The sequence below is a fragment of the Tinamus guttatus genome, unplaced genomic scaffold (genome assembly GCF_059628265.1).
Source record: "Tinamus guttatus ecotype Peru unplaced genomic scaffold, ASM5962826v1 Tinamus_guttatus_pri_ptg000213l, whole genome shotgun sequence".
NCBI classification, from domain to species: domain Eukaryota; kingdom Metazoa; phylum Chordata; class Aves; order Tinamiformes; family Tinamidae; genus Tinamus; species Tinamus guttatus.
In genome coordinates this window covers 12,301,880-12,307,879 of record NW_028288747.1, presented here as the reverse complement: position 1 = coordinate 12,307,879, position 6,000 = coordinate 12,301,880, and positions in this window count along the sequence as shown.

The following is a 6,000-nucleotide window of genomic DNA, read 5'->3' as shown; positions in this document are numbered from 1 at the left end:
TTTTTAAAATAGAAGAGGGAGCTCTGTTCTACTGTGGGTTTGTGCATTCAAATGTGATTCAGAACAACTTTCTACATCACCCATCTAGAATTAAGAACTCTTCTGCAGAGCCTGTAATGCTATTTGCTTTCTTTGCTGTTCTGAGCAGAGAAATGGTCTATGCCGAATGGCATCCATACTTGCAGTACATTTTCATATTTGTTGTGGGAGAACTTCAGACATCTCCTATACATTTATTTTATTGAAAAGGATTTCAGTGATGTCTGGAATTGTTGGGAACAGTGCCGCTTTCCGAAGAGATTCTCTCTGTCATTTTCCTTGAGATTAAGGGTTGTTCTGCTTTCATTCTATTTCTCCCTGGCAAAGGGAGAAAGTGTTTTCTATGGAGCCGAAGCTGGTATGATTTTTCAGTTACTTAAACACAACCCTGAGAATTGTAAGCAAAGTACATCAGCAAATAAAGTAAATTAGGTTTCATTGAGTGCTTGTTATAAGTGTCCAATAACATTAACACTAAGAAACTTTGTAAATGTATTGTATAATGCCTTCAGATACTGTATAACATTCTGGTTTTTGTATTTGTGAATTTTCTTATATTTAATACACTAGCACAGAATTTCAAACCAGTGTAATGTGGGCAAATAAATAACAGTATTATAATTAATGCACACATGTGTGTGGTTCTGTAGTTAGTGTGTCATAGATTTGTTATCTAGCATTTAAAATACAGAACAAGAAAGCCAGAGCTCGAAGTGCCCACTTCATGTCAGCGGCAGAGCAGAACTTCGCTAGTGTTTCCTGACAACAAAAATGGACTCTCTGGTACATAAGTATTAGTACTATCCAGTGTAGTCTCCAAAGACCGGAAAACCCCTTTTGCAGGTGGAGCATGATGTGAAGTCAGTGATGGTGTGACCTAAAGCTGGAGCTTGTAGAGCTCTATCTATGCAGCAAGACTGCTACATGAGGTTGGCAAACAGTAAGGAGAAGGCAGAACTGATGAATAATGAGGTAAAGGATGTAAAATTACTCAGACCCTGACAGTCTGTTCCCTGGAGTGCCTTCTCCCTGTTGTATAGCTATTTTCTGTTTGCATCCCACTCACTGCAGGGAGCAGGGGCGAAGTGGGGCAGGCAGAGGGCGGCTGGACTGCCAGAGTTGAGATGCAGCCCTTTCCAGGGCTGTATTGCAGCAGTACGTCTGTTCTGGGGCAGGGGGTACTGGCCAAACTTCCAGCAGTGGAAGGAAAAGGGGCTGCTAAGGGCAAGTTACATGTCATGAGTGATCTGTCCAAATCGGCACTGCTTGTGATGACACAGTGAGACCCTGCGGAGCTGCTGTCACTCCCAGCCTGTAGGCCATTCTTACCACCACCTCTTTCAGCTCCCAGAGGTAAGTGTCCAGTGCCTTGTTTGTATGGAGATAGGTCATTGAAAGTGGCTGTCAATGGGCTGCCTAATTACTCAAAGTTTGTGCTAGCACCAGTGTATATTCAAATCCTGTCCCACTTTTTTCCATGAGAAGGTTGAGATGTACTTTCTGCATAGGTGGTCTGATATGGTTCATGGCATTTAAAGATAGTTTGTCTATTTTGTTAAGCATGAAAATAGCTTAGGTGATCACCAATAATATATCTGTGGTGAGTGAAATGTTTGTTGCTTCTGTCTACTGTTTGTCATATAACTGAAGGCAACAGGACAGTGGTAGTGACAGTCTGTTATGATCATGTTTCCTCATGGCTAAAGAATGGGAATTCTTAAAGTTTAACACCAACATTACACAACTAAGGAAAAAGCAAATGGCCCCCTACCCCTTGCACTTTTAACCAATAGTGCGGTGTAAATGAGCTCTGGTGTCTGATATTTTTGAAGCTTGCCCTCGGCTACACTGCTCTAATTCTGTTTTTGAAAACAGCTCTTACTACTATGCTGAGATGCTGTTTGCACTATAAAAATCGAGCTTTTCCCAAGTGCTGTGGTTCAAAATGGTGTCATGTGTTGGGCATGGCCTGCAGAACAGGTGCATGATTCAGAGCCAGGCTTCAACCCAGTGAGTTTTGTTGTGCCTGGAGCCTCGCGCTGAGAGGCTTTCCGGCGACACTGGCAGCAAACCAGACTCCAGTTCCCCGCTCGTGCGCCAGCGTCTGACTGGCGGTCGCCTCTGCTCCTCCGGCCGCGCAGCCTCAGCGCTCGTTGAGGCGGGGAAGTGCGTGGCTGCCCCGGTGAGGGCGGTGAAGGGCCCGGGCTGGCCGTGTGAGGGGAGCAGAGGCGAGGCCGTTGGCGGATCAGGCTGTGTCCTTCACAAGGTGCCGCCTTCCACAGCCAAGCGCCATGTCAGACAGTTCCTCACTTAAACCCTTGTACCTCTAGGGGTCATGCGAGCCCTGTTCTGGTGGCCTGGTGCTTCAGGACTCTTGTGGGATTTTTCTTCTATAAATGAGCAAACACAAGCTCCTAACCATAGATGTTCCTATTTTTTTCTCCATTTGATGCAGGCGTTGTGCCTTATCATGGTGTCTTCTGATGTTTTAGAAAGGACCAGATAAAAAAAAGTTCTGAAAAGCAGTTTTATCCCCTAAGAAGTTAGACGTTAGCTTACAATGTGATGGAGGCCTGCAGTCTTACCAACAAAATGGATTTGATTGGAACTTGATTTGTCATATCAGTCCCCAGAGTGGTGGGAAATGAAAGCTTTGAGTGGTGGAGGCTGTGGGCCTGCAGCTGATCAGGGCAGTCTGAGACCAGAAAACGGCAGCTGAAGTCAATGGACGTTAGAGCAGGGTGAACTAGCTCCCTGAGCCATGTCAGTGGAGATGTATCAGCTTAATTCCTAAGCAGCTTCAAGCTTGGTAGAGGCTTTGTGCAGATAGTTTGTCCTTTTCCACTGTAAAAGTTTATCTCTCTAGATTAAACTCTCTTCTCTCGATAGCTTCAGAATTGAGCTTGTTTCCTCCTGCAGTAATTTTTGCTCTCTTCTTGCAGTAGAAAAATCTTATTTTGGTGGGCAGGCCCATAATATAAGGCTCAAGAACCTACTTTAGTGCCATAGTCCCTGTCCCCTGTGGATGTGTCACCTTGAGTTCAGCAGCCACAGATGTTGACTGGATAGAGCAGCATCTGTGATATGGAAGAAAGAAGCTTGTTCTACAGCTAATATGCTCTGCTTGCCACACCGATTAGCAGGGAAAGGTGGTATTGTGTCTATGCAAATGGCTTTGTCTCTACAGAAAGCTATGCTGAGAAAGGGGGAATCACTGAAACAGTTCAATGCATGGCTTTGATTTCCAAAGGTGGGCCAATTTGGTAGATGCCACTTGTGACAGTTCTAAAGATGGGAGAATTGGAGTAGGATTCATCATACAGGCTTCCCTGCTTGCTCTGACTGGTTCGCTATGTTCATTAGAGCCTGCACTAGCACCCAGAGATGATGATGATTCTTGAAATGCCAATATGAACTGATACTGTCATCAGACTGCAGTCCTCTGTTGGAAGATTCCTGGCGTGTGAAGGCTGTACAACTCAGGAGATGGCAGTGTTATATGAGCATGCTGGAGGCACTTGTTAAATCACAGCCTGCTCCTGTTGTGTGTTTTGATCTTGCTTTATGATACCTCATTCCTAGCTGCATCTGCCTGTGTTCCCCAGAAGTGCAACTCCTGAGCCAATGTAGTTCTTGGTTCCTTCTCACCTCCATCCCAAAGGGGATCCCAGCATATGGAAGAGAATAGAAGGCAATCCTTGAGTCTGTCTTGAAGCAGATGTTGCTGAGAAGAATGGCTGAACATGCAAGAAGGCTGTGTCACAGATGAAGACTTATTTGCTTGAACGATATTTAGGGGACCTACCTGTGATCAGATCAAATTAGGAGCTTACTAAGATGAATACAGCTTCACCTAGGGCAAAATATATTGCCTCTTAAGCACGATGCAATACACTTGCCTGGCATTACTGGGTCAGTATTGTTCCATGTGATTATTAGTACAGTCTAGACCTAGAAATACTAATGAGCAGCAAGGTCAGCTCAGGGAGTAGACTTATATTTGTGCAGGAGGAAAACATAAATCATCATTCTTTTCCTTTACACTGCAGCTGGTACTGTTACATTGCTGTTTGGTAGCATTTTTTTAAATCATTCTTTAAGAAAAGAACCCAGCCAGGACAGTGGGGTAATTATTAACTGCTCAGATCTGTATGAGTATGGGTTTAAATTTATTAAAGAAGCTGAGCTTTGTTCCTTAGTAAAAGAACACAGAAGTAGATGGCTTGCAGGGATGCAGTGGGACCTGGAGTTGCACTCTTTGTACGTGGGGCTTTATTGTAGAGAGAGGGCAATGGGCAGATTCACAATGTTGTTCTGGCATCTAGTTTCATTGAGATGCTTTAGGGTCCTGGAAATACTAGAGTGTTACAGGTCTGAATCATGGGCTTACTGATGATATTGGGCCTCAGTCCTGGAAGGACCCAGGGGTTTTCTTACAGTGTGTGTGGATAATTCACTCCGGATTTAAGGTGAATACAAGGCAATGTGGAGTGATCCTGTCTTGTTGCATTGCCCGATACAGTTAAGGGTTGTTTGGCGAAGACAGTGTGTATCGTGTTAATGCTTTCCCTATTTCTTCTGCTTAATGGTAACTTGTTATTCAAAATTAATAATAAAGCATTCATTGAATTTAGAGAGGTGGCACCTCTAGAAATAGAGCATTGTGCTAGAGCATAGCTGCTTTGCCTAAGTTAAAGAGCCTGCAAACAGGCTCCTCACTGGTGCTTTACATCTAGATCTAGTTAGGACTAACGGTACTTGTGGGTGTGTAGATACCAATTTGGAGGTGCACCAGGGTGAGGATATGGAGCTTGCTTCTAGCTGTGCGTCGTACACGTGCTGACCCTTTGGGTACGTGTGGGTGATAGAGCCGAATAAATACAGACAATTTGTGTTGCACAGATAAACATTTATATTGAAAGAACTGAATCCACAAAGAAGGGGGAAAGATTTAATTTAATCTAGAAGAGAGAGTATGTGGAAGAGAGCGAGTACTCAAGAAAAAAGCCTGTTAGGATCTCATTACCATTTACCCTGTATGTGTGCCTTCCCTATTTTTATCGCTTTTATGGATTATGGTATCTCACTGTAAGTAATATCTCTCCAAAGAGCAATTTTATCTATGATAAGTAATTTACCTAATTGCATGCTATTGAGAGAAAAGGGTTGCGTTCAGGTATCAAGCTAAAAGTTCCAAGGTTCACTGCAAAAGTGGGTGAGAAAGTATCTTATCAGGGATCAGTCATTTGTAGTTTGCTCTTATTTCCTTAACTACTGTCCAGCAAGTCTAGATCCTGGGTAGAATAAATGGGCTTGGTTTTGTGCAAAATATCACACAGGTTTTTGTATATAGAGGTTATAACTACTCTGAGAGGATCAGTAGTAACTCCTTTCACTTCACATGGTGGCTGCAATATGTGACTGCTGTTATACAACTGTTGTCTTGCTTTTTCTGTTTCAACCTCACTGTCTTAGAAAGCACATTATAATCCTCTAGTACTGATCTGGGTTAATTTTTTTTGCCCTCTGAATCCCTTAATTGCTATTCGCAAATTTTCCTGCCAGTAAAGGTCACAAAGATAGCTTGATCTCCAGCTCAGCCTGCCTTTATGAAAGGCAGTGTAAGTAGTCTGCTGTTTAAATTCATTATTCTTCTGAGGCTTCATCAAAAAAGTCACTTTTCCATTATAGTTCACTTCCATCTATTTTTGTGGTGTTTGAAGCTTGGGGTAGGAACCTCTAATTTTAGAGGCACAATCAGGTAGTAACAACAGCTGTCAGACCTAAACCTGACCCTGTGTTGTTCTCATGCATAGGACTGTCTCTTCTTCTTGAGACTGGAAACTGTGCTGTTCTCCCTCCCCTCCGCATCTTTCTGCCTTTGCTAGGAACATCTCCAGATGGATGAAACTGGAGCCGAACCTTAACATGACATGGTAGCGTTTCAGTGCCCAGTGCAGG